At 38.3% G+C, this 27,929-nt stretch overlaps 1 long non-coding RNA gene across 1 annotated transcript in view; it reads right to left on the bottom strand.

Annotated features, from left to right (window-relative positions):
* The window catches only part of LOC130602277 (uncharacterized), a 40,914-nt gene that overhangs the window by 10,819 nt on the left and 2,166 nt on the right, over positions 1 to 27,929 (bottom strand). The window contains exon 2 of the long non-coding RNA XR_008972868.1: positions 19,632 to 19,723. This is a non-coding gene — a long non-coding RNA (uncharacterized LOC130602277). The remainder of the gene's footprint in view (positions 1 to 19,631; positions 19,724 to 27,929) is intronic.

The following is a 27,929-nucleotide window of genomic DNA, read 5'->3' as shown; positions in this document are numbered from 1 at the left end:
TCATTTTCTGTCCTCTTCGGCGTATCAGCTAGTATTTTTTGTCCTTTTTTTTTGAACCACAGCTGTACACTGAGCAGAAGGCTTCCTGCAACTATCCAAAACAATTCCCAAGTCTTTATGTGACCTGGTTCCAAATAATTTGGACACCAACAGCATGACCCACCAGAAAACTCATGGAGAGACAATCTCTGGGCTGATTTCTGTTGCTGATTTCACTGCTTGAAATGTGCTTAGCAAGAAAAAGAGCATGGATAGGGGAGGAGCAAGAGACCACATGTGGCTATTTATTTTCAGACATGTAAATTGTTGGCAATACCTTTGTTCTATAACACTTTATACCAGCAGTTGAACCTTATTAATAGATCAAGTTATATTTTGATGACACCCAGAGACCCCATCTTAACTTGCGTAAGGTGCACTTAACACAGATGTCTTACCTTCATAAAGCTGGTAGCATGAGTAGTGTGGATAAAAGGAAGATTATTATCCCTGCTGTACAGACAAGTCAATGAGACAAAGGAAGAATAAATGTTTTTCCCAGAGTCTCATTAGACATTCATTATGAAGGTGGAAATTGAATCTGAAGTTCCCAAGTCAGTCTGGAACTTTAAACACTCCTCTTCCTTATTCCTTAGGGAACGAAAAGGCAAGCTAAAAGAAGTCGAACTTCCTTAGTTTTCTTGCACATTGTTTCATTCTCCTATGTCCATCCAATTCTATTATTTGGAGATTTAAAAACAGTCTGTTTATCTTCCTATTTCAAACTTGGAATCTTTGGGGAATGGGCACACTAGAGAGATGTTTAACACAGCTAATCCACTCATAATGGCATGCAAATCTTAAGGAAGGCAAAATGCTTGCATGCACTAAGACTGGCTTCTGAATAGTAATTAATGAACACGTATGAGGCTTTTCAGTAATGCTCAGCCCCCAAAAAGAAGAAGAAACAACAGAGATAAGGCAGCTCTTTTTCAGCAGCACTTCTGATAATTAAGTGACCTTGTCAGGAATTATAGATGTTTACTGATTCAGCAGAGAACACCTGAGGAGGGAAAAGACAAAATTGCCTTTATATGTCAAACCAACTATAAAAAATCCTGGCTTAAGATAGAAGAAGAAGAAAAAATGTCACCTAAATCTTCATTTTCAAAAGCCAGTATATAATGGGGCTAACATGACAAAAGCTTCAAGAATACCTTTGTGCATTTTTGCATCTTTTTATATGTAAATCACATAATGTAGGGCTTTGGGCTGCTTATTTAACAGCTGTACAATAGGAGCATTAACGTGGTTTGGCTTGAGAGATGCATATTTCAGGCAAAAGGAAGTATTTGTATCAATATTACTACATAGAGAATAGGGAAATGTAGAAGAAGAATGATAATATAAATAGCAGTGAGCAATTTCTTTCTGTTTAAATAAATGGGGAAAAAAACTCACCTGATGACTGCAATTAATTCATTACTGTGTTACAAGTTATAGAACTCCGTGGTTGTACATCCTAATGACTAAGTAGGGCAGTAAGTGATAAAGTGCATTGGTGTGGTTATTTTTGACTCATGTCATGAATTTGAATCCTCGTTCCTTGCATGAGCAAGCACCTGTATTCAATGCACTGTGCTTTCTTCTCATGAAAAGGACAGCCTTCTCACCTACTTATGAAGCCTTTCTGAAGCTGATGGAGTGGGGAGCCAGGAAGACATAGAAAGTGCTGTCCTGTTCTGAGGATGAAGCTAGGAGTTCTGCTCATTTCAAGAATAAGTTTTTGACATTCCTCATGCTGTGTCAGAAATGTGAATGACCAGTGCACAGACTGTCCTTTGCCCAGGCCCAGAATAGAACTGGATGAGTGCTCACAGTAAATTATTTGTCAGTTTACATTGTTCAGCATGTGAAAAGCTCAAACTCCAGGCTCCACATACTTTCCGGCACATGAATAATGACGGTAAGTTTGTTTTATGTCCTGATTGCTGTGATGACCTTGTGCTAGCTCCACTGCAGGTCAGTAAATCCTAGGACCTTCTTAAGAGATGCTAACTGGTCCAAAAGATTTTGCCACCAGCACATGGTCTGGTTATGCCCTTGTGGCAGGGCCAGGCTGGAAACAATGCCATAGGCCACCATCTCTGCACCAGCTGAAAGTTCTCTTCTTTTGATGCTGTTTCAGCTGTTCCAACTGGGCTGCATGATGCTCCCTTCTACAGACAAGGGATAGACACATCACAAAGTACTGGGCTTTGTGTAGTCCTCAACATTACGCTTCTACCTCCTTAGAAGTCACAGGACCATGATCCATAGACCACCAGTTAGACGACATACTCTAAAGGGCAGAACTTATCCTCTGCTTATACAACACCCATTCAGTTCCCAGCAGGTTCACTAGCCAGGTTGTACTGATCCAGAACAGACACACAAACATTTCCAAGACGTGAAAAAGAGATAAGGTAATGGAAATATTGTCCTATGAATATAACAAAAACACATTAAAATATGAAAAAAAATTATATTGGGATCAGATACTGGCTATTGCCCAGGTGAACCTTCTCTTTATACTAACACTGCTCTGCAGAGTTTGTCCTATTCTATTGAAAAAGAAAGGAGAATTTGTATTTCTTGATATGTCTGCTGATGGTCAAGTTCCACTGTCTATAATCCCTCTTTGGTAATCAGAAACATAAATAATCAGTCTTAAAAAGCGTGCCTAGCTTCACATTTATGCAGGTACATTTGCACTTAACACCTTCATTTCTAACTGCACATAGTTTGGGCTTTTTCTAATACTGATTTTCAGGAAGTAGTCATTCAAACCATGAAGCTAATGGCACTTGCTGCAGTGACTCAGACCCCATCAATCTACTGCATCAACCTCCTCAATCATTGGGGTAGGAAAGAAAAACCCAAACCAAACAAACCAACAACCCAGCCTCCAAACCACAGCTCAACCCAAAAACCTACAATAAATACTGTGAAGATGCAAAGCTGTAACTGCTTTTGATCTTCTGAGTGTATCTGTATAACTGAGCTCATTTTCCACTAACACCACCATTTTTTTTAAACTATTAATTGCACCAGCTAGCCAAATCTCATATCTTTGTCAAGTTATGCGCCATAATGAAGTGCCAGAAATGAGATCCTTAGGAACAGGAAACATTTCTGGTTTTCATGTTAATTAAAATGGCACTTCAATTCATAAAGTAATTATGGCATTTACTTGATCATATACTCCAGAAGCAAGTATCATAAATTTCAAGTATACTTTTTCAATGAAGTGATTACATCTCTGCTTTACATAAAAAACTGGTATCACACTATGCCAGCCTCTAGAATAAGAAAGTTTTACCGCTTAGAAGTTACCTACATGCTATTGCAGAGTACTAAGCAAGCTACCTTACAGCTGTTGCTGTTTGTGTGATTCCTATAGGAAGTTCCTGTAACCTAGCGAAGGAGCTAAGGGAATTACATGCAGCCCAGAGCTGTAATCCAGCCAGCCACCAGCTATTCCCAGCTCACTGTTGTGCCAAAGGTATCTTCAGCTTTACTTAATCCCATCAACACTTCCCCACCCTGCAGAATGAGGAAAGCAACCTGTTGGCAACAGCAGTACTTGCATCTTCCCAAATGTGATGGCTGTAAAACATACCTGGTAAATTAATAACAGTATGAATTTTAAATCCTGCACCAGCTCTCCATGAGATTAAATCAGTGTGGCATAATTAGCACTGTTCCCTCCCAGACAAAGGTCTCCTGTGCTGTCAAAATTCTTTAATATACTTCAGTCTGAATAGAATTTTTTTTGGCAATAGATATCAGTTGGCAGGAAACATTCCCCATGACCTTTTCACTTATACAAATAATTCAGGGTTTTTGTTCAAAGTCTTCACACTGCATCTTTCACAATAAGTGGCAAAACATAATGGAAATAATTCTCGTTTATCATTCAGTGCTGGGTGGTTGTTTTCATGCAGAAAAAAATCCCATTATGTGCTCTTTATTTTTTAGGGCTATAGTCCAAGAGAATCAGAATTTCATTTTCAGACCATGCAAATTATTAGGTAGCACATGTGCCATTGATACTTGTTATATTTGGGATATTCTTATTAGATTCTGAGCATTCTGCCCAATTATAAGCACCCATGTTCTAACATGCAGAAGCTGTGTATATTTTGTCCCTCAGGAGGCATGGGCAGGGCAAGAAGAAACACTGATTAATGTCCCCACTAGATACATCTTGGTGCCACAATATTGTGCTATGGAATTGCCTGCCTGGATTTTGTAGGGTTCTGTATAAGCAAGCTGGGAGAAGGATTAAGAGCAGAGGAGTCAGTCTCAGAAATTCTGGTTTATAGTTAGTTAGAAATTCTGCTTCTGATGCAGTAGATCTCATGCTGTTTAATGCCAGTGAGCCAGAGGTGGAGAGCAGATGTTCCCTTCAAGATCCAGATGTGCTTGTGGAAGAGGTTACTGCCCTTAAGTGCTTATCAATGACCCTCTTGATCTGCTGGGAGTGGAGTTCTTGTCAAACACTTCATTTGTTTAAGGCCAAAATGAACCAGACTCTCAGATTTCCAATTTATCTGAACTGAAACCTTGCAGAGGTTTCCTAATTATTGTAAAGAGTAAACTTCTGCACAGAAAATAAAAGGCAAGCAGATTTAGACAGTAATCTCTGTGCATTAAGGCAGAACTGAAAAAGCATTGTTTTACATGCTCAATTTTGTATGTTTGTGCATATACAAAGGCTGAAATAGGTCAGTCTGAAACACTGACCTAGCAGCTTGTTATACACCTTGATATATTAACATGCAGAAAAGGTTTTTATTCCTAGATAGCTTCAGACTCTGTTCTATCAGTGTGGATGGCAATGAAATGTGCGTGGCATTTGCTGCCACTCTTGGTTATTCCTGATAGATATGAAATGCAATTTACAAAATATTCACTGTTGTCAATATTCATTGGTTACTATACTCCTTAGAGAGATGGCTAAAGTTGAAAATAAGGGTTAAAATTAATTTTATATAAAATTTTGGGGTTAAATATATTTAAATATGGGTATTTTGTCGAAGTTAACATTTGGCAAAGTAAGCAAAAGCTAACATTCACAGGAGGAAAAGATGTGTCTTTTTTGCTGACATCATGTGTTAACAAGAACAGAATAGAACTGTCAAGAAATGTTATTTTTCAGTATGCGTGGTCAAGAACAAGCCAAGATTACCATCAATTCAGAAACACAGGGTTCAGCACCACAATTGTTTTCTGCTGGCTGGTTTTGTAGTTAAAACACGTTCATCCTTAGTTCAGTTGTACCACTGGTGTCATCAGTGGATAATTTTCACACTATATACAAGGGTTATGGAAATTGCAAGAAATACAACAGCAGCAGCAATTAGTGCCAGTTGGAGATGGCCGAAAACCCCACAGCAAAACGGAATTACTCAACATTCAAAGTACTTTGCATTCATTAAGAATGCAGAGTGGGGACATTTTTGCATGGAGAAAACACAAAAGATTTCGATATTTATATGGACAGCGAAATCTTGGAGACACGCAAAAGTTTGTTAAAAGAAAACAGATCTATTTTTCTTACATATATCAGCATATTTTAGGCAGAAATAACCAAATCCGAGTCAATTTTTTCGTATTAGGAATGTTCTGTCATGCAAAAAACCCCACAAACCAACCCACACTTTTGGCTTTCACCTGGAGTGAAACATCTTGTCAAAATCTCAATAAAATCTAAGCTCTGCAGAAACTTAGGTGACAAAGATTTTTGTTTCAAAACTCTACACCCACACCCCTCCCAACAAGGCAATCTTGCCCAGCTTGACTGGTTGGGTTTATGTAACAAGGGAAGAGGTCTTACAGTTAATTACGTCTTCTAAAATATATTCCCTGCTTTTGCTATCTGCTGAATGAACAATTTACCACTCATTAGTACACTTTTCAGGTTAATTAAGTTTTGCAGTAGCCGGAACACTGAACAACACTGCTCAAATGTAGGTAAGCAAGCTGGACACATTCAATTTATGCTGTACCATTACCACTGGATGGCATTAGTTAGTTGTGCTGCAAGAATGGATGTGAAAGGGAGCAATTAAATTTGTACAGCTTTTACCAGTAAAGATTAAAGCATTCAGCTATGAGTTATCACTGTGTTATTAGGTAAGGGCAATTGATAGTGCATTTGCTTCACCATGCTAAGCCAGTTTTCATGAACACAGACTAAAGTACTGTGTTACGCTGTTTACATATAAAAGGACAAATAACCTTGTCATGTCAGTAATAGGCACAAATACAATAACACTCCAGTTGACTTTTCCGTCACATATCAGTGTTTCAACTACTGTTATGATAAGCTTCATAACATAGGCATTCCAGTCCCAGCAATGGAAACCAGCACAGGTCAAAGCCTTAATGCAGGCAACCAATCTTCAGAGCGTTTCCAAAATCCAAAGGCAGTTTAAACTGAGTGTCTCAAAATAAGCCAGCTGCTGGATTTCTTTCTCTGACAGTGTGTGTTCGAGAGTCACACAAAACCCACAACAATGCAACTGACAAATAAATACACACAAACACATCCCATGCATGCAGAGCCCATCCACCCTTGCTAGCTTCAATAAGATCACACAGTGCTGGTCACTGATGTTTGGAGCCTGGCCTCAGTGCTCGATGCATTCTCAGTTCTTTTCAAGCCACAAGTATGAATCTGACAATAACCTGAGAATGGCATTTTTAAGGCTGTCAGTGTGCCAGCCCTGCCTGCATTGCTGCAAAAGGTGCTGAGGTTTAAAGCCCTTTTTCCTCCTCATTTCCATTTTTCATCTCTCATACATCACCAGAGAGCCAGACGGCAACAAAATTTTCCTCATAGGCAACCTGGTGTAGACATGAAGAGCCAATCTCCAGACAAAAGCCTCTGCTCTGTTAGAGGCTGGCTGCATTTGAACAAGGTAACCCCTGAACTCTTCTGGCTTTCTGGTTGGTTCATTGGGGTTTTTTCAGATTGTGGAATGAAATAATATTCAAGTAGGAGTCCTGTGAACTCCTCCCAGGTATCCAGAATACAGGTTACGGGAACCTGAAAAGCACTGAAAAACTGGGAAAGATGGAGCAAGAATCCCTCAGCAAGGCTTTCTGCATATAGCAAAGCCATGTTACAGTCCTGCTGTCTATAATGCGCATCTGGAAACCCTGGAGCCTTTATATTTAAAGGGCAAATACAGCAGATGGATAAATCACTAAATACAAATAACGATTTACCAAAGGCAACATTAAAGGGATTCATCCATGATCATACCTCTGGTTTATGTCAGAGGTGTGGGTACAGCCCCTAAAAGCTCCCTGGACATCTTCCCTTTCCTTCACACTTGCTTTACTTCACATCCGAACAAAAGAGAAAACATAGGAGCAAATACCTCCTCTCCTATAAGAGGATCTAAATGTAATGTATTTATGAATCATATTAATAATGGAATAAGGAATTGATGAATAAGAATGAAAACATTTACATAGCAAAAAGAAGCTGCTTTTACTATAAATTATTAATAGCCTAATAATGACAATATGAAATAATAATTAACAAAGGCACAGCTATTATTACCCAAACAAGAAATAACTTGACTTAACAAAGAATCCTATATAGCAGATATGCTAATCTGATTTTCCAGTTTCTGGAAACACTTTCTGTTACTTTTCAAAAACTCATTATCAAAGTCACAAGTAGGAAACTACTCAAGCATTGTGATATTTTGATTGTAAAACAATTCGATAGTTATTATAAAGTTTTTCTCATCTCTCTGTGGGAGAACAGGATGAATTCATTTATGCAAGAGTAATTTCTTCCACAGTCATTTTGTGAGATGATTTATTTGTAGAGGGGGACAAACAATAATAAAGTCTCAGATTTAAATAGCGCCTTTCATCCCAAAGGATCCTAAAGTGCTTTACAAGATATATCTCTACACAGGAATAACATCACCCACCTCTGAAGTGATAGATGGCACCTGTTTAGCAGCACACACAGAAATGCTCCATAACAGTTTAAAGCAGGCAGTGAAGAATACCAGAGCCAGCAGAAACCACAGGAGGGATTAGAATATACTCCTAATAAGTACATCAAAACTTTTCCAAAGTATCACAGAAAACACACTTTTCAAGAATTAACACGTGTTTGTTAAGTCTCTGAACCTTTATACCTCTGCTGCTCCTGGTATCTAATTTACAGAAGCTCCCAACTCAGCAGGACACACATTTTCTATTTTTAAGATTCCTTAAGGCACAACAATACTCTTGGAAATGTTCCCACTTGTGCAGAATTGATTCTTCCAGCAGTACACCACACCATACTCCTCCCCCCATGCAGAAGAACCCACCTGCACATATTTGAGAGCTACTCCCCTATTACAAATCCCCAGTCCCACATACTCAAAAGATTTTGCAAAAGCACTTTCAACTGACTTGTCCTTTTCTTTTACAGTAAACTCCAAAACAGGTCATGGCATGGAAATATAAGTGATCAAAGTCCCACCAAACCCATTAAACAGCAATTCATTGCTGAAAGAGCAGGTGACCAACATTTTCTCAGTAATCCTCATACTAATAAAATGGGGTGCTAAATAATAGCCATGCATAGTAACATTCACCTCTTCTCACACTTTGGTCTTATCCGAACTCACTGCAATCAGCCAAAAGGCTCCCACTGTCTCCACTGCCTTTGAGCCACGTGTTGTTTTCTTTCTCAAGTTAGTTAAAAAAGAGACACCTCTTTTCACTTCTACTTCTTCCATTTTATCACATAATACTTGAATACTTGAATCTACTTTTTTGGCCAGTGGTTGTTCCAGTCACCCCAAAGGACATATTATTAAGCACCCACAGCTACAAACAGCAGAAGAGAACCAGAGATGGGATTGTTGCATGCAAAGTCTGGTGACGACACCAGCAACTTGATGGTGGCCAACTTACGCTACACTTCAGAAACATTTTCAATGGTGTATAAGTAGCAGGTGCTGTGGTCTTTCCAAAAGAAGAAAGTAAACAAGGATTTCACACACAGAGTTTCTAGAGCACCAAGGTTTCCACTGAACAACTATTTAGGTCACAAGAATTACAGACAGGGAACCTAAGCATGGATTAATAAAAAAGCAATTTCCACTATCAGTGTTTTTCAGTATGCTCCATAATCCTTTGCTTTTTATGAGATATAACTACCCTCACCCTCGGGTCAATACCCAAATGGTTTGTATAATGTGCATAGAGGATAATAAATTGGGATCACCATCCTCTGATCTTCATTTAGTCCTAAAGCAATCTCTAACGTGAAGGTCCTGTGCCTTCTTACAATATCGGCTTCAGTTTATTTTACAATATCTCGGAAATTCTTGTTCAGACACATCAAATACATTTCGGGAGGTGGGGTTCCTTTGTTTTATTCTTTAAACATGGCTCATTTTTAGCTATACATTCTGCAATTATAATGTCCTTTTCAAGTCATGGTGGGGTGTACCAATATCTGAACTAAGAGAGTGATGTAACTAATAAAGGTGTGGAGCAAACCACAAGAGCTGTCCTAACAAAAAAAGCATTAACATCAAACTTGTTCATATGCTTGAGTTTCATTCCTAGGACTCTGTTCTTATATGTATGGCAAAGTGCAGTAGAAACAAAGCACCTTTATGTATTTACAGCACATGTTTCAAAAGGCGTGCATTTTTTATTTTCCACAGCTATGTCCAGCGAACAACAATTCAATTTCTCAGCCACTTCTTGCTGTTTCTAAATATGCTTCCATTCCATGGTAACAACAAAACAGCTTCCAGACATTTCCAGGAGACAAAATCACCCTACATGATGTATTTGTAGGTTGAAAATTTGAGCTTTGCTTCCAAACCTTTCTTTCTCCCTCCAAATCTAAATAAAGCAAGGATGTGCAAAAGGTTTGTGCAACGGACTGTCAAAGCCCTATGTATGTAAGAGGAAGCCTAAAACCTGCTTGCAACAGCTAATTTATGAGGATTTATTAAGGTCAGGTTTGAAACTTTTGCTAACTGGCCATCACTAAATGGTGAAAAGTTGCCATATTTGAGTGATTCTGCACAATTGGTGTATTTTTTCCAGACAACTCATGAACAACAGCAGCAGACTTTTGCAAGGACACAGAGACATCTCCATTCACAGGACTTTTATGACACTTGATTGGCACTTCTGGACAACAGTGCATCATAAATATGTAAATATAAATACACTTATTTTTCCATCATATTGGTGCAAAACCAGGACTTCTATGGATGTTTTTTCCAATATCTGCATGAAGTGAGGCTGTGGTTTTCCAGCATACAAAATTAACATGCACTATAGTTTAGAAAACAGAAGAGAAGCATACAATGTGTAACAGAAAAAGAAGTTCCTTTAGGAACCTATTGCTATTGATATCTCAGGGCTATTGGCACCTCTTGGGAAAATGACATTCCTTGTGGCTTAAATTGTCATGGGAAATTTAGTTATCCTGAGATGGAAACATTTCATCCAAAGAACTAGGAACTCCAGCACTAATAAGCTCTTAAAATGTATGGAGATACTCTTTTAAAAATGATTTAGACTGTAACTCAGTAAAAAAGAAATGAAATTATACAGTGCTATTAAATGTAGAGCATCAGTGTAAATGTCTTGATTCCAGCCACTTGCTACTATGATGAGAACAACAGAAGATAATTAATTCTTCTTTTGTAGCGATGAGTTTCTTGTGTGAAATTAAAGAATGAAATCCAAGCAGGCTCAAAGAAACATGCTATCAATCATGTGAACTATCACAGGTGTCTGGAATTGTCTACCCGACAAAGTTGTTGAGGCAAAAACATTGGGGTCATTAAAAATCATGATAGCATCTTGTGGTTAATGGAGTAATACAGAAAAAGGAAATGAGCCTTGAGAAGCTGAATGCCCTTTACTCAATCCCCAAACATTATTTCTTCTTGTCCTTATGTTCTAAATTAATATCTTGTTTTCCAACCAGTGTAGCATTTCCATTACAATCACATGCCACTTTGGTTTAGCAGAATCATTAACCAAGCTATTTACATCAATTACCAGGCAACCCATTTTCCCAGTATTGCTACTAATTCCCTTGTCTGAAAGGTCTTGCTATAAGGAAATATGGGATGTCAGCAATATCCAGGACGTGCTATTGATACTATTGCTGCCTAACCACTAATCAGTGTACCCCGAGAGCTGAAGAGGATAATGGTATGTAGTCACACACTTGTATTAACTGTGTGATTTTCAGCTAACCACATACAAGTAGCAGGAGCAATAGAGCACAGAGATAGACTCTATATAGAGAAGAAATAAAGTCAGCTCTGAGACAGAATGAGACAAGAAGCTGTCAGGGTTTCTACAGTCCCATAGATACCTGTATCTATCAGCCTGTGCTGGAGTAGTACCTTCCTCAGCAAATGCCACATGGTAGCTGACATTTAGGTGATGACAGCACTGTGGTTATATCAGAACTCATCTGAGGCACGGATTCTTCTCAAATGTTTTTCCTGGTAGTCACAGGGGCTTGTTCAGCAGATAAACAAGAAAGCAGCCATTCTTGCAGTTACTATGAAGCTAAAGAACCAAGCTCCAACACACATAGCGATAAAATGATTTTCAGAACAGCAAATCTCACACACTATAACTTGATTCTGTGGCAATTTCAGAAGAACTTGACATGTGATGTAAGCACCATTGGGAAACACTCATCAGCTTCTAGCACTGTGTATATTGCTAGCAGCAGCCATTGATTACTGAGAAAAGCATTTACTGTCTTCAAGTTTCCTAGGGCTATTTGTTTGTCAGGGGAGGCTGGTAGAGGAGTGACAGAGGTGGACATAATGTTTCATAATCAAGGTGCAAAACCAGCATCATGACCTTTGTCAGGATCTGTTTTCAGATATTACATATTAAATAAATGTAAGATTTATTTCTAAAGCCATTTTTTTAATAGAAGGAATGTCCCAGCTACATATAAAACATTATTTATTATATATTAATCAGACAAAATGATAAAAATGGAGACAGAATTAATTCTTGAACAGCAAAAATGCTACAGATAGATAAGGACTAACACAAAAACCCTAGCTGTTTCAGCAGCTCATGGAGCACAGGTAAGAAATACCAATGCAGCCATCAATTGGAGGATTATAGATCATGTGAATTTACCCATTTCACAGGGGACTGGAATTGTATAACCTCCCTGGTGCACTGCAGCCTGAAGTTCAGGAGTACACTGATTGAAGAAGGAAGAGAAGACAGCATGACTACAGTGCATGACAAGGGTCATAATTCTCTATTCACAGGTATAGAATTTGACCATATTTTCACAGGTAAGAAAGCTAGAAGAAACCACTGTGACTATTTGTTTTGTTAAAAATAGAATGAAGGCTTCAGGGCTTCCCTTAGGGGTTTTTATTTGATTTTTGTTTGTTTCTGTGGCTTTCTTACTACCTCAAGCCTTCTACCAAAAAAACCCCCACCCAAATCTAAAAGCACGCTCATCTGTCTCGGGGAGAATGAACCATGGTCCTTGGTCAATTCTTTTAATTACTTGCAGGGGAAGGGGAAAGCTTTATCAGTCAGAGATGTAAAAAGCCCACTGTAACATAACTTACCAAATTACTTTGATGAGATGTACTTTCCACAAACCTTTGCTCAATGACATTAATTAGTCTCATTTAAGTTCTTAATCATACTAATAGAAAATATTAATTAAATATTATAGAATTCTTTATTCTGTGTCTCACTAAACTTACTAAATACTGGCATGCTATTAGTTCACTTTCATTTCTCTAAACCTTTCTTGGTATTCCAAGGCTTACTGAAAACCAATAGCAATGGCCCTGAGTTCCCCCAACCCCTTAGAAGCCCAGGATCCAGCCTAATCTGATTTGCCAATTTAAATATGACATTTTAGTGCCTGCTGTTTAGCATTTGCCATAATTATTGCCATTACAGGAAAATATTTTATGATTATGTGAGAATTTCTCATCTGGAAATAATTCTGCACAGCATCTAGTAAAATATTCTTACACAGTCTCCAATTATTCAAATTCTTCAGCCTTAATTCTTTCTCTAAATCAATGTGACTCATAATTATTTTAAGCTTTATGAAATTAGCTCTTTTAAAACCACTACTATACATCCATGACAGATTTGGGCTTTATTCTGTTTGCATATCAAAAATATAATGCAGCTATAATCATCTACTCCTAAAATACCACGATTTTTCAGTCCTTTCATATGTCAGTCTTTTGTGCCCAGCATCCTAATTTAGTTCAAAATGTGCACTTGCTTTTCACCATTTTCACTTTGTTTGTTATCAAGTGTAGTTTTGTATGAATTTGTGTCCTCTCTGATAACCCTGCGAGGTGTCCTGCAGTATCATTAAATTGTGTGCTCTTCTTTCCCAATGTCTGTTCTTCTGCTAATTTTAAGAAGTAATTGTAGAAGCACAGCTTATGCCTTAGCTACAAGGATCCATCACACTGCCTATTGCAGACTCTGTGCGTGTGTATTTTTCACAACAGGAATTATCTACCTTCCCTGTGTACATCTTCCCATTTTTCTCAGGTTGTGGTCCATACTGAGAACTGTCTATGTTCTTCAGATATAGTGGTGAATTCTATTGAAATTTGCTTGACTTCCTTACCAGCTGTTTAATTCACATTGCTTGGTCATGTCTAATTTCTTCTGATCTTCAGAGGCAGCTCCTGAATCTTTCATATGTGATACGTAGACCCTATAGGCTTTGAGACAGAGTACCTTCAGTGGTACTTAAGAGACAACAGTGGTCTCTAAGAGGAGCCCTTAAATTGGGTATTTCACTTTCACACCTGGAAAGCACTGGAGAAAGTAGGTAGCTTTTGTGCACATGCTATAGTGCGCCAGGTAAGTAGAATTTGAAGCAGAAGACTAAATGCATACCTAGGAAATATCACAGGTTAAATCAGAGCCTGAATGTGCTTTGCCATTTGGGGAGATCCCATAAGCATGCATAAGAACAGAAATGTGCTGATTTTAAGCTGAACAATGCTGTGCAAAGGAGATAGGGTAGTTCTTAAAGAGTGTAATTTGCTTCTGCTCCAAGTGGATGAGCACAGCAAACAACGGTCCAGTATTCCCTGAGAAGAAATGTAGCTTCTGCCTCATGCCAGAAGAGTTTCATCAAAAGGGTGGTATTACATCAATGTTAATGTGCTCTCAAGAAGAGGAAAATACTATCACATGGCATGCGCTTTAGCATATTTTTCAAAGTACATGGCTGGTTCGCACATTTAAGTACTGCTGGATTCAAAGTTACGTCAAAATGATGTTTTGAGGCCTATACTGACAAACAGAAAGGGAGAGAATATTCTAGAAGACTGCAAGAGGGGAAGGAAGGTGGTCACAATTTAGGACCTGTTATGAACTGACAGATTTGTCAGACAAATGTAAAGACAATGGGAAAGAAAACCACCTGGATAATTCTGTGCAACGCAAAATCTGCATGCAGACCTCACTTATCCTTCAGTCAGAAGAGCATTGTAACCAGCACGGTGGACAAGAAGGGATTAAAACCACAAGTAAATAAGAATATGCGTCCCTTGACATTTCGAAAAAAACTCGCAGATGTCATGTCTATGTAATTATTGTGCTTCAAAATGGACTATGCTGCAAATGGAAATGAGAAATGGCATTTACTTACTCATAGTTTTAATAACGTGCAGATATTGTATAATGCGTGTCAAGTGCCATTTAGCTCAGCAGAATCTAATTAATCTTAGTTCTTTCCACCATATCTTCTGTTATGCATATTGACAAATAATGTGTATGCTAAATGTTCTGCAGCTGTCACAGTTAAGTTGAGGAATCTTTACTTTCTACTGTTTCAATAATCCTAGTTATCATAAGGCCTTTTTCAAGGTGCCCATCAACGGGCACCTCTCTAACTAATCTTATACCAAAATTGCAGTTACCAATATGACAGGAGGGTAGGACAGACAGGACAGACTACCATTAACTTCAGAGAATAGATGAAGTGCTTAGAATCAAATTCAACTAGGCTCTATTGGAAATGTTCTTTTCCAGGACTGCTCTACAGAGAGCCCAGCTGCCTAAACCAAACTAAGTTACAGACATGTATGACGTGATTTCATTTACCAGCAGAGAGGCATTGTTAGCATCTTGCTGGAATCCCAGGCTCACAGTCAAGACAAGGATGTGGTCCCATTTCTCTTGTGTAACCTTCCGCAAATCACTTCACTGGTTCTTTGGCTTCTGCATAAATAAAAAGGCTGCATTTTTCAAAATCATCTGGTGACTTAGGAATCCACATTCAGTACTACTGGGGCTCCTAATTCATCTCACCACATTTCAAAAATGTAACCCACTGTCACTTATCATTCTTTGTAAAGATCTTTGATAACTGTGGCTCACAGATCTTTGATCTCTGTGGACTATGGAAGAGTTAAATATATATCAAACTACAATAAACTGTTAGAAATGTGATAGTTTTAAATAATCAGTAAAAAGGAGCTTCTGCATTTGTTACTTCTCTTTATGAACTCATTCTATTGTATTAAACTATTGAAAAAGATCTTAGAGTGGAGCACAATCCTTGCACTGTAATATATTGTGAAATGAATGCTCACAATGAGGTGAAAAACTAGTGGGGGCCAGTCTTTGAATCTCCCTGCTTTTGTCAGTTTAAGTCAAAACATTGGAGTTATTTTATGTTTAATGTATCTTTTCAATTCATCTCCACCAGGCACTTATTTTTGAACCCTTATGTAAAATGAAAAACCTATTGCCATTATTCTGTATTCAACCCCTGCATACACAATGCTGTAACTATCCAGCTGATATATAAGGAGCTTACCAGCTGTTTCGTATTTTCTCATCCTTACTTTCCTTCATTTTAAGGACTTTAAATCAAGTCTAAATATATATATGTGGGTATCAGGAAACCAGCAGAACAGGTCAACAGTAACAATTTGTCATCTCCACACACTGTCACACGTTTTCTTTTGATAATCTAATAGGAATCCTAAAATATTTACACCTATAAATTCTACAGTGTGACACAGGGATCAAAGATGTGGCTAATCAAAGTGTATTCAGATTGGGAATATGTGATAGAAGTGCTGGTCATCTACTCTGGTCTTTGGGAATTTTGCATTTGTGATACAGTGATGCATGAGAACTTTGAATAACAGCACCTAAAATAGAGACCCAGCAAAAAAGCTAGTAATCTGGGTGGAGAGGCAGCATACAGTGTTTTTCATCACTTCCACTTGGCATCAAAATAGCTCAGATAATTACATCAACTTCAATGAATTTGGGAGCAATAAATCATGCTACAGATAATTTACTTGGGATTTTCTCCAGTTAATTTTTATATTATACTTTAGGCAAACAGAAGCATTTAGTTGAAAGGCTTATGAATGTCATATCATATAATTTTTGTTGCAATCCTCTTTTAAAAGAAATAGCAGTGCTTCACTTGTATTAAATTACATTTAGGAAAAAAGGTTAAGTTAAAGTAACAGTATTCACCACAATAACTTATGCTAGTGATAAATGTCAGCCTTGCTGCAAATCCCCAAAATACAGATGTGGGTTCTTTACTAGGTGTGAGGGCTAGGAAGGATTTTTTGCACAGCTTTAAGAAAATCCCACAGTTACTAACTTGTCTCTTTGATCCAGCTTTTAATGATTGAGAAGGTTAAACTGTCATCAGATATCACAGATTTTGAAATGCCTGATTTCCATTCATACTAAGAATTCAAATTCACCCTGAAAATACAAATCTTCATCCTCCTGCTTTAAGCTAATACAGTCCCTGCTATCAGGTCACAGACAGGCTTCCAGTAGCAGATGACAAATGGTGAACTCTGAGAACCTTTATATTGCCCAAGTGCCACAATTCTAGAACATGTCACTAACAGCTACTGTATTTAGAGCTGATTTTATTTGCCTTTACCTCTCACAGCTACCCTACCTCTCTACTTAGATATGAGGACAGGAGAATAATGAGATTTTAACACTAAAGAGAAAGGTAAAATACTTGCAATGAAATGCATTCTCCTGGCAAAAACTGTACCTGATCTAAAGACAGTCCTCCATGGAAAGATTCTACTTTTTATCCTGAAATCGTTTCCTCTCTGTCAGTGTCACAGAGCTTGAATGTAAGGAGCCATAAGCACTTGAAAAGAACTGTGCCCAGCTTTAGGGAAAAGAGATTTGGGAAAAAAGAAAAATCATCCTTTTTTTTTTTTTGTTAAAGAACACTTGAAAAATAACTGCTGACAAATCACAACAGCATTCTACAACCCCCCCAGTGCTTAGCAGACACTTCTGCTCTGTGAGGAGGGACAATAAAAAGAGAAAGACATTTTTGAAAGGAGATTGCTGTAACTCAGATGACTTTATTAGCTGCTGTGGTTCTCTGTAATTACGGGCAATGCAGACCTACAAACTGTAGGTTTTGGGCCTGATCTGATGCCCAGTGAACTCAGGGTAAAGCCTTATAGTGATTCAGTGGACCAGAGAACAGGCATATAGGAGTTAACACTGCTTTGCACTGTCTCTCTAATCTCACAAGACTCTAACGTGCTGCTTTGTGCCCATTTTGTATGGTCAGATAGCCACAGGTATTTGGAAGCTAAATGAAATGTGGTTGCAAATGGAATCTGCTGTATTCTCCACTACATTTCTGATATCTTGCACATTCACAGGACATACTGATAACAGCATATTCTCTGTGGCTTTTAATTCAGTGCAAGGAAGCACCTGAATGACTAGATCTTTCTAAAGGCCACTCCTCCAGGAGAAGGACACTCAGAATGGCAACAAAAATGTGGGCCTCAGAACAGAAGACAGGATCTCTATAGCACAGGTCATCACAGAACTATTCTACATAATGCTGGTAATGCCCTTGGTTAGAGAGGATCGAAGTCTAGAAGCCAAGGGAAGGCAGCAGACACGCAAACATCAATCCAGATTTTAGATTTCAGTAGTCTCTCTGGTACTTTATTCTTGTTTTCTTTCAGAGAACTGTCACCATTCTCAAACTGCTTTTAGGTCTCCATGCTGCACAGCAGTTTGCTGATACTAACTTCCCTATCTAATACATCCAGATCGGAAATGAGGCAGTCAAATCCAGTCACATGAGTAACAATACAGAAGAAACAGCTCTCTCAAACCAAACACCGATGGGAAATGAGAGGCCCAGGTAAAAATTTATGAATGTCTAAACTCCTGAATGTTACTCTAAACCCAGTAAAAACCATCAAAGGAATCCATTCACTCCTAGGCAGTGCAGATGAGAGACATCCAGCTACTAAGAAAAATGTCACAGAAACATTAGGAGCCACAAGTAGTCAGCTACTTCAGCTATAAGCCATATGAATTTCTAATGCCAGTTATCAAAATACTAACGCTCTTAAAACTATTTCTAGGATGTAAGGAAAAATATATTAAAATTGCCTTAAGGATGAAAACCAATCTGTTTCAGTTGTGGCCTGCCAGAAGCTATCTGACCAAGTTCAACAGCTGGGAAGTCTGTTTCACTCTTCGTTTATGCTCCCTTTGCCATATCAATTGATGTCAAGTGTGAACCATGAGAAAGTTTAGAAAGCCAGCAAACAAGCTGTAAACAAGTGACTGCGGTAGAGGTAAATGTTTTATTGCTGGCATCTTGCATCAGATTCAGAGTCTGGTGTTTTGCAGAGTTACACTCTGCATTGATTTATAGTGTTTATGGCAACCAATATTAGATGACTGTACAGTGTAAAAGAATGTCAGCCCTGCATTACAACCGCTGTGTCTCGCTCCATCTGTGTGATTTACAGGAAAACACATTCTGTCAAGGATTTTTTTTTCTTTTTAGGAAATCTGACTTCACTTGTGTATTAAATGGTGATTACTCATGAACTGGAAAGGGTGAACAATTGTGAGTGCAACAGAAGCTGAAGCCCTCGAGGCCTTTTAATTTTATTTTCAGTATGAAACAATTCCACTTTTAGATGGATGTGCACAACTAGTGAGAGAAGAAGGAAACAAGGAACATGAGAGATGGAATAGCAGAAATACAATAGGATCCAATATTCTGTGCTTTGCAGTGGATCAGAATATGAAGACGAATAATCTGGCACCAAGAGGCAATGTACACTTGCAGCAGACAATGTTATTAATGTAGCTATATGCATTGCTGAACAGGAGACATTCCTGATGATAAACTGCAGGTAAATCACAAAGACAGCACTGTTTTGATTATGAATTGGATGCATTTTTATTTAATTTGTCTTTCCAGCCCATTGGTCTTCTGCTCATTTTAATGATGTTTCCCTGAGATTCTCTTTTGGAGTGTTTTGAAAGGTATGATCCAAATTTTAGAGTTATGACTGGCCATACAGTCAAGTACATCCTTGCTTATTAAAGAGTAAGGCCTCTCTAGCAAAGTGGAAACAAAGGCTAAATGGAGAAGTCTTTTCATATTTTACTAGCAAGAACAAAAGATCTTCACTTAAAGGAATCAGAAAAACAACTTGGAACCACTCCTTACTAGACAGGCAAATTGCCTGTGAGCAGAGAGAGCTGTATTCTTCACTGATTACCTCGCTCAGCTGTTTCAGACACATCCAGAAAGAGAAGAGAATATCAGGCAATTTGCTTCTGTGAGCCAACCTGCAAACATTTACAACCCAGCCTAAGCAAAAAACACAGACAATGTTTCTTACACCTTTCTACTTCATTATGCAAACATACACAGAATGGAATGATCTGACCCTCCAAAAATCTTCCCAGGAACACACGGCCCATTTCCACATGCGCAGCCTTGCAGCTTCCACACAAGGCTGGGTTTCTTTGCAAACAGAATGAAAGACAAAAAACGGGATAACTTGTCAGTACGATGTCCAAGATAACTCACTGTGCTCTGCACAACAAACAGCAGCTGGGAGCTGCTTCCCAAAGAGATATGCAAAATTATTTAATTGACAAATACATTCCTTGAAGGAGGGAGAGAAATGTCACACCATCTATAAGGTGAAACCAAGTCAAGTTGCTACTATTACTATCAGAAAAGAAGAAAAATCCAGGAACAAGAGTACGTAGCAGTTGTGGGTGTTCTGTGACAAAGGAAATACTTGGCAAAAAGCAAAAATAGCCTAAAATTTTTATGAAAAAGTACTTTAGCTTCCTTAGCAGTGACATTGAGTTATGGCTGCTATTTACAGGTCTTGTTAGTGTAACTGCTCCTTTGTAATTGTGTTTTTTTAATAGAAAGCAGTAGTAAGAAAGAGCAAATATTTATGGACATTAACAAAGGGAGGATATGATAACACACATGGTCACTGCAAACAACAGATTATATGGGAAGCATTTTTTGTATCATCTTTAGAAGTATCTCTCTGGATAATGGATTAGACCACTCTCTGATTCCTATACAGTCCCATTTGCTTTGAAGCATCTAAAGATACTAACATAAAAATGTACTAGAGTGATTTATTTTTGTTTATGGTTTAGTTTATAACATTTTGATTTAAAGACAAGATGTGTTGTGTTTTTTACTTTTTTATTTACTTTCAGTCACCCCTGATTATATATTTATTTGTAGAAGGAATGTTCTCTTCGATTTTAGCAAGGTTCAGCCACTTGTAAGCCTTGCACAAACTTGCACCTGATAACATAGCTGTTGAGCCTAATGGTGGTACACCTCAGCAGGAGCATAGGACAGAGGGATGGAAGAATAAGTCTATTAAAATAACGTGGGGTAGTGAAAAGATCCATTTTGTTACTTCCACCTACATTCACTCCCAACACAGAGCATCCCTGCATGCCAAACTGACCACTTCAAAGGCCAAATCCTGCTCTTTGGGATGCTATGCTGCTGTTGAAAAGCAAAAAGGAAGAACACAGAAAAATAAGGATAGGATACAACAAATAAAATTGTAAATTCTTCATGAGAGTTTGCAGTTGCTACTTTTGCCTTCTTTTCCATCTTGTGTTGGTAGGAAGCATGACAATGACAGCCTTGAATACTCATCTCCTGTATTTCCCCTCCCCTGAGTGCAAGGGAGATCAGGGCAGTTTTCCCACCTGTTCATCAGCACTGATACCCAGGATCAGTTTTATTTTTCTATCCCTGTCCTTGTTTCTTCTAGCAGTGCTAAGAAGAACACAATGGTGGTAATGTTTTACCATGTGTACAGGAGTTGCTTATTTCCAGCTGATCACCAGAGAGCATGACAACTTACAGAAACATGAACAGGATTCAATACAGGGATTCAGAGTATCTGTTTCCCAGTATAAGACAGCACTGGTAACTGGTTTATAAGTTACTTCTTTCAATGCACAGGCCCATTTAATTTTATTTTAGTTTTTAATAAATGTTTTATTATGTTCCAGCTCCTACTTACATGTCAGTGAGACCCAAAGAAATTTTTGATCAATATCCACTCATTTTTACCACTGCATCCCTACAGATCTCAGGCTACATTAGTGTAAATGAAAACTAAATCTGTCCCTAAATAACTCCAAGTGCTGTTTGAAAGCAAAGCAGCACTGCAATAAGACAGAGTCCCAGCAACATGAAATCTCACCCATAGTAGAGCTGATCCTTCAGTGGCATAAATCAGCATAAGCCTGCTGATGTCTAAAGACTGCCCATAAGCCGTACATTCTTGATGTAGCTGTGCCCTGCTCCCCCAGCCAAAGGAAACACAAATATATCACCAGCCCAGCTCTAATTTCATAGAGCACTTGGAACATTTTGTTTCCACAATTTGATTTCTGTAGATTAGAACAGAAGTCTTCAGATATTTCACATGTTCTATGGCAACCATCCATAATACCACCTTCATTTTTTATGAAGGAAACAGAATTTGTGTTGGATTAACTGTTTCTTTTTTTTTCACATTTCATTGGGTTTGAAAAAAATCACACTAATTTATATCAATACAAGTGAATGATTTATATCTTACAAATACAGTGGACATGAACTACCACAAAGAGATGAAATGAAAAAGCAAACAAACAACTACAGTAGCCTGAAAACAGAAAAATCCATTCAGCATCCTTTGTGGATCTGTTGTTGAAGATGAAAAATCAGTCACAGATTGCATTTGTAAGGGATGACTGCATCACTGATTTCACTCTGACAATTACTGCATTTCCTGAGGAAGCACTGGTCCTTTTTGCAGAAAGACAACAGGGAAAGTGCAGACACTACTGTACATTTTTAAATGAAGAGCCTGCAAAAGCCAATGTACTCAGTAAAGGCAGTTCATTACTAGTCAGTGGGGCACCACTAACCCTGAATCCAGTAATGAATTCATGCTTTGGATGCCTCTAATACCTCTAATTATGTATCACATTGTGGGCAAAAGCAGCTTAATGTAGTATTTTAGAGAAGGCATGAGAGAAATACAAAGTTACTCCTTTGTTTTTCAAGTCCCCTTCAGAAAAGTACTAGCCATCTCTTCCCCAAGATCTAGTGTTTTGAACAAAAGAAGGGAAAGGTTTTTGCAATTAGACTCCCAATTTGAACCTGCAACTATAACAAAAATAAATACTTATAAATCTATGTTTCTTAATGTAATACATGCTATTTACTCCTTCTGTTTCTGGTGTGTGAATGGTGTCAAACATGACCTGACTACCTACAATTAGATAAAGTAGCCACCATCTAAATGCATGCTTAGTGTCATCTTACCTTTTCCCATTCATACACAGTCTGTTTATTTAAACAGAGTTTGTCTGGGAGATTTCCTAAATCTGAGAAAAGGGGGCCCTGTCTCTCTTAGCTAACACTGGAAAACCCCTTCCTGAAAACCTGAAGAAAAAACAGACTCAGATAAATATCACCTGCCTTACCAGTACAACGTGGGTTGATTAAGAAAAGGAAAACAAGTTGAACCACTTATTTCTTAGTAACTCCTTCCTCTACCCTCAATCATTTCCCACCAATCTTGGCAACAATGGGTGGCAGAATGAAGGTTTTTTCTAAGTATTGTTGTTAAAACCAAAATAAAAAGAGGGACCAACTTGTCAGAGCAATGGAAACCACTAGAGACAGAAAATGCACATTGGAGACAGTGAACCCTCAACTTCGAAAAACATTTCTGTCTCCCTTCTAGAGCTTGACATTAACAATTTCTTCATGCAGGAAAAGAAAGAGTTTCTCAAATACAAGTTACTCATTAGGAAAACATTTATTTCCCCCTGTCTTCTGAGAAAATGCATTTCATTGTATTTATATCCATTCTGCAAGCGTTAGGTATGGGTAAAGATTTGATTCCTAGAAACCTATCAGGATAAATTTGCAAATAATGTTTTCCTGGATAGACAGTGAACAATTGCTATTTTTATTATGGTAGATTTAAGAGGCTCTCAGTTGGAGATCCATCATACTTGATGTATTAAGTACATAATAAAATCTCCAGTGGATTTGGGGGTTTAAACTGGGGGGGGGGGAGGGAGAAACCCAATAAAAACCAAATCAACAGATAAGCAGCCATTTTACAACAGGACAATGGGAGGAAAAGAACAGTATTTGGCAGGAGACTGCCCAAATCTCCAGACCATCAGATAGAAGTATTAATAAAATCCTGACCATTTTCTTTCAGCTCTGCAATGGTTACCTGAGCATGTTTGGTTTTTTAGCAGCTTCCCTGTTACAGAAGGTGAAGCAGGTGATTTGACAGGAACCTGGAGGGGACAACTTGAAAAGCTTCACTAAGCTCTTCATCAGACTCACCACTTTTCTGAGTAACAGCAAGGAGACAGGCAAACACTTAAAACATTAAAGCCTTTAAAGGGCAGGAAAAGCTTAATGACCTTTTTACAAGCCCAGCACATGTGCTCTGTGGTGTGGCTCTGCTGGTGAGATTTTCTTCTTTTTTTTTTCCCCCAAACAGAAGATAAACAATAAATGATGTGTTTGAGGCTGATTTTCCAGGTCATCCCTAAAAGCTGGCTTAGAAGCTGCAGCATATCAACATCTCCTGGTAATTGAAGAAGTTAGTTGAACAAGCCACTGAGCAGGCCAGAATTATGAATCAACACTTTGGTTTGTTATGAAAGATTGGGTTTGAAACACAGAATGGAAATGTAATGGAATTTGTCTGATACTGGTAAGATCACAGAAAGCTTGTACTGTGCTGCCCTGCAATACAATTATATGATGTTACCATGAGGCATTTTTTGATAGTCTGTGACTCCGTTTCTAGAGACTAGGCACCATTAATTTTGTCCCCTAGGTTGGTTTAGTAATTTTTCAATCCATTTTACTCTTTGTATCCGTATGTAAAATGGACAACTGCTGTCGTGTAACTGCTACAAGCTACTCCTATAATTCAACAGGAGAGAAAACAGGAAAAAGATAGATCTAATTCACATTATGCTAACCACTGAACTGATACTAGCCGACCCTTTATGTGACCATACATGAAGACTTACAATACTCAGAAGGCTTGTAGTTCATACCCTGCCAACACCCTCCCATTCACATTTTGTTGCAGTTCAGAGTTCAGACATTCTCAGTGTCTCAACTAGCAGCTATATTCTTGCAGTACAGCTAAAAGGGACCTTGGAGTGGAAACCCAGACATCTCCAGTCCAGACTCCAGTAACAATCCAGACAGAAATGTACACAGGCAAACTAACTGTCCATATACTGCTTCATAGTTTAAATGTTTGAAGAAAAAGAGAAATAACATGTCTACCAATCAGATTTTTAATGCTTTGAGTAATTCAGCAAGATAAAGGTCAGAGAATGCTAAAACAGGGGATTAGCAGGTTCTCGGCACATTGTATAATCATCTCTTAACTCCCTGAGGCTTCAAAATAGTATCTTGACAAACTTTGTGTCCACAAAAATTCCATATTACCTGGAAACTTTCCAGCTCTTTCCAAAGTTTGATTATGCCAATCTGTCCTGTGCATTTGCTTGTGATATGAATTTTATAGACTGCAATCATTATTAGGCATACAGCTGTTGAGAGACGGTGACTGACTTGCATGCTCACTGGTTGTCCTTGCTTTAAGTGCAGAGGAAAGAAACTATCACAAAGTATAAGAAGACTGATTGCTTAGAAAATGTGGCAGGATCCGATCAGTTGCTGCTTTTAAATCAAAGTTATTTTAAATTGCACATGGATGAGGAAGGAATTTTAATTCATTTCAGCTAGAATCTTTTATTGAAGAAAACTTGTATACTCAGAATTACTTGGAAGAACAAGAAAGCAGGCTCTGATCTCATTGTGCCTAATTTTCAGGAGTATTCTTTATGGAGAGAAAGGTTTCAATGACACCAGTTCAGGTGGGCTACAGTGTAATCTGGCCTGGGACTTCTGTGATCAGTAAAGGAACCCTGCTCCTCCCACGCACACATCTCTTAACTACATGGGGAATTTGGAATCAGATAGACAGGATACCACCTCATCTGAATCAAATCAAGCCTGGAACACTGTCAGTGACTGCAAGTATAACTTCCATGAAACAATGGGGAAGAAAAGACAGAGAATTCTATCTCCCTGAACCGTAATTCCTCACATGGATGCTCCAGGGAATGGTTGAGAATTACACACGCTGTGTGACAAAATATGAGTAGACCTGACACCTACTCATCTCAATTCAAACAACAGGTATCAAAGCCCCAACTACGTGTTCAGAGAATATCCTATTTCAGCTTTTTTGTAGATAAAGCAACACGTTATGGTTGGTGCTACCATGTACTGGTATTATCTGATTATTTTAGAAATGGGTGTCTAGTTTTTTCTATGTGTTCTATTGAAATATAAAGAAAAATAATCTACAATTTGTGCTGTGCTGTGCTGAGCCATCGTGATTGTGCCAACAGAAAGAGCCTTAACTACTGTCAAGTAATCCCACTGAGTGGGACTGTTCCCAGTTGCAAGCACTCAGCCTGTCAACCTGATGTCACCTTTGTTCTCACTTTGTTTCAGCTGGTCTGACCCGTATTTACAGAATCAGAGGAATGCTCTTCAGTCAGCGCACCTTCCTGTAGTTTACTGCAATTTAGTTACGTATTGATACTGCAACCAACCAACTTTAATTCTTTTCAATGGTTCAGCAAGAACACAAGGTTTTCATCCAGAAATCAGTGAGATTATTCATTTTGGGAGTGCTGGCAATGTAGAAAATTAAACAGGTCAATTAAACAGGATGATAGAGCTATAGGAGCTTTCCTCTAAAAGAAACCCACATCATTATTCAGGCATTATAAATTACACCTTTTAGGTGTGAAATGAAAGTACCCATTTGACATGGCACTCTGTATGACAAAGAATGAATATTTGGCTGAGGGCTGTAAAGCAAACCTCCACCTTGATGGAAAGTGTTATGGAATCTGTAATGACTATACAAAACTGGCAGGACCTTAGCTTAATAAGGTCTCATCCAAATGACTTGCACACTAAACTGCATGGAATTCAATTTCTCTACCTCTGAAAGATGAAGGGCAAGTTGATCCTGCCAGGGATTCAAATTTATGGCCTCAAAATGTGAAATGTGTACCATTAAATAAGCCTGCTCAGTGGCTAGATAATATCACATGCTTTTCTGAGCTATTGTCAAAAAAAAGAAAAGAAGGAGATGGGAATATAGTCATAAAAAGGAGGTAAACAGTGGATAATTAGTACTACGTATTGCATACACAGGCAGTGAAGTGAAAAGATTAGGAAAATTTTGGTAGAGTATCTTTAAAATAATAAGAAAGGGGAGAAAATCAGCACAGGCGTAGAAGACGACTGAAAAAGATGACTTCTTCCTACACCCGGTTGTCCTGTGTGCCTAGAAGTCACTTCTGTGAAAAATGGAGTATGTCTGTAGTAACCTGTGGCCATCAATGCTGGGCCAGGTGTTCTAAGTGACTCCATTAGAGATATTTTGCCAACTCACAGCAGGTCAGGACAAAGCCCACTGTCACCTTTTTTTCCTGTAAGAAACATGCTGAAGTCCTTCCATCTCTCAAAAGTGAAATTCACCAGGACAATGGTCATAAAAGGGAGCCAGATCCATTGGCTGCATTTTTACTGCTCCACTATAAACCTTGTATTATCCTCTATGCAAATGCAAAGAAACCAGGTAACTTCTCAAAGCTTTCACCCACCACGTAAGCTAAGCAGAAAACAATTACTTTTGTTCCCATAGTGTGGGAGCTTTCTCTTCCAGGCTAATTAAGTGGAGAGCGTTGGCTGGGATTTGGAGCTGCAGTGTAAAATGGGAGGCTGACATGAGTAGGTATGTCTGCAATTTACATGAAGGACCATTTTTCTGCGTGTAATCCATTACTACAAATCCGAACAATAATTTAGAACAGTGCTAATCCTCCATAGCATTGACCCTAAAGAACTTTGCAGCAACACAAATGAGATCAAAGGGCAAATGAAAGTCTCTTAATCCCTGTAAGTGTGAGTTCAACCTAATTTTACATTTCTGTCTTTTAATTCTCTCTAAATCTGTTTTTAACTTCGCTTAACATTCATTATCCTTTTTCATGCCCTAATTCTGCAAGGAAAAAAAAAAAGCTCATGTCTAGGAGTACATTCAAACATTTCTCCACTGGGCTGGTATTTTTAATATGAAATACTAGTTTACCTTGCCAGCTGTTAAGAGTGGGAAGTAGGTGGAGGGGAGAAGTGGATGTAGGATATGCAATGGAGGGTTAAGACTGATGAACGAGGTGCAGAAAGACTCCTTTACGATAGCTATGTCACATGGATGAGCAGAAAATCTAAAGAATAACTTCTAACAGTAAGATTGTCAGGGATGAGAATTTCCTTTTACAGAAGAATTTACTTTGAATTGAAAAAAACATACATACCAGAAGAGAACTGTATAGTCCTTTTCCAGCAGTAAACAGAGAGGTCTTTAATGGAGATGCATGCGTAG

Source organism: Pezoporus wallicus, unplaced genomic scaffold (assembly GCF_028554395.1).
Source record: "Pezoporus wallicus isolate ANWC-B61680 ecotype Strahan unplaced genomic scaffold, APGP_CSIRO_Pwel_v1 contig_8047, whole genome shotgun sequence".
Lineage (NCBI taxonomy): Eukaryota > Metazoa > Chordata > Aves > Psittaciformes > Psittacidae > Pezoporus > Pezoporus wallicus.
Note: the sequence above shows the minus strand (reverse complement) of the source record. Positions and strands in the feature narration are given on the sequence as shown.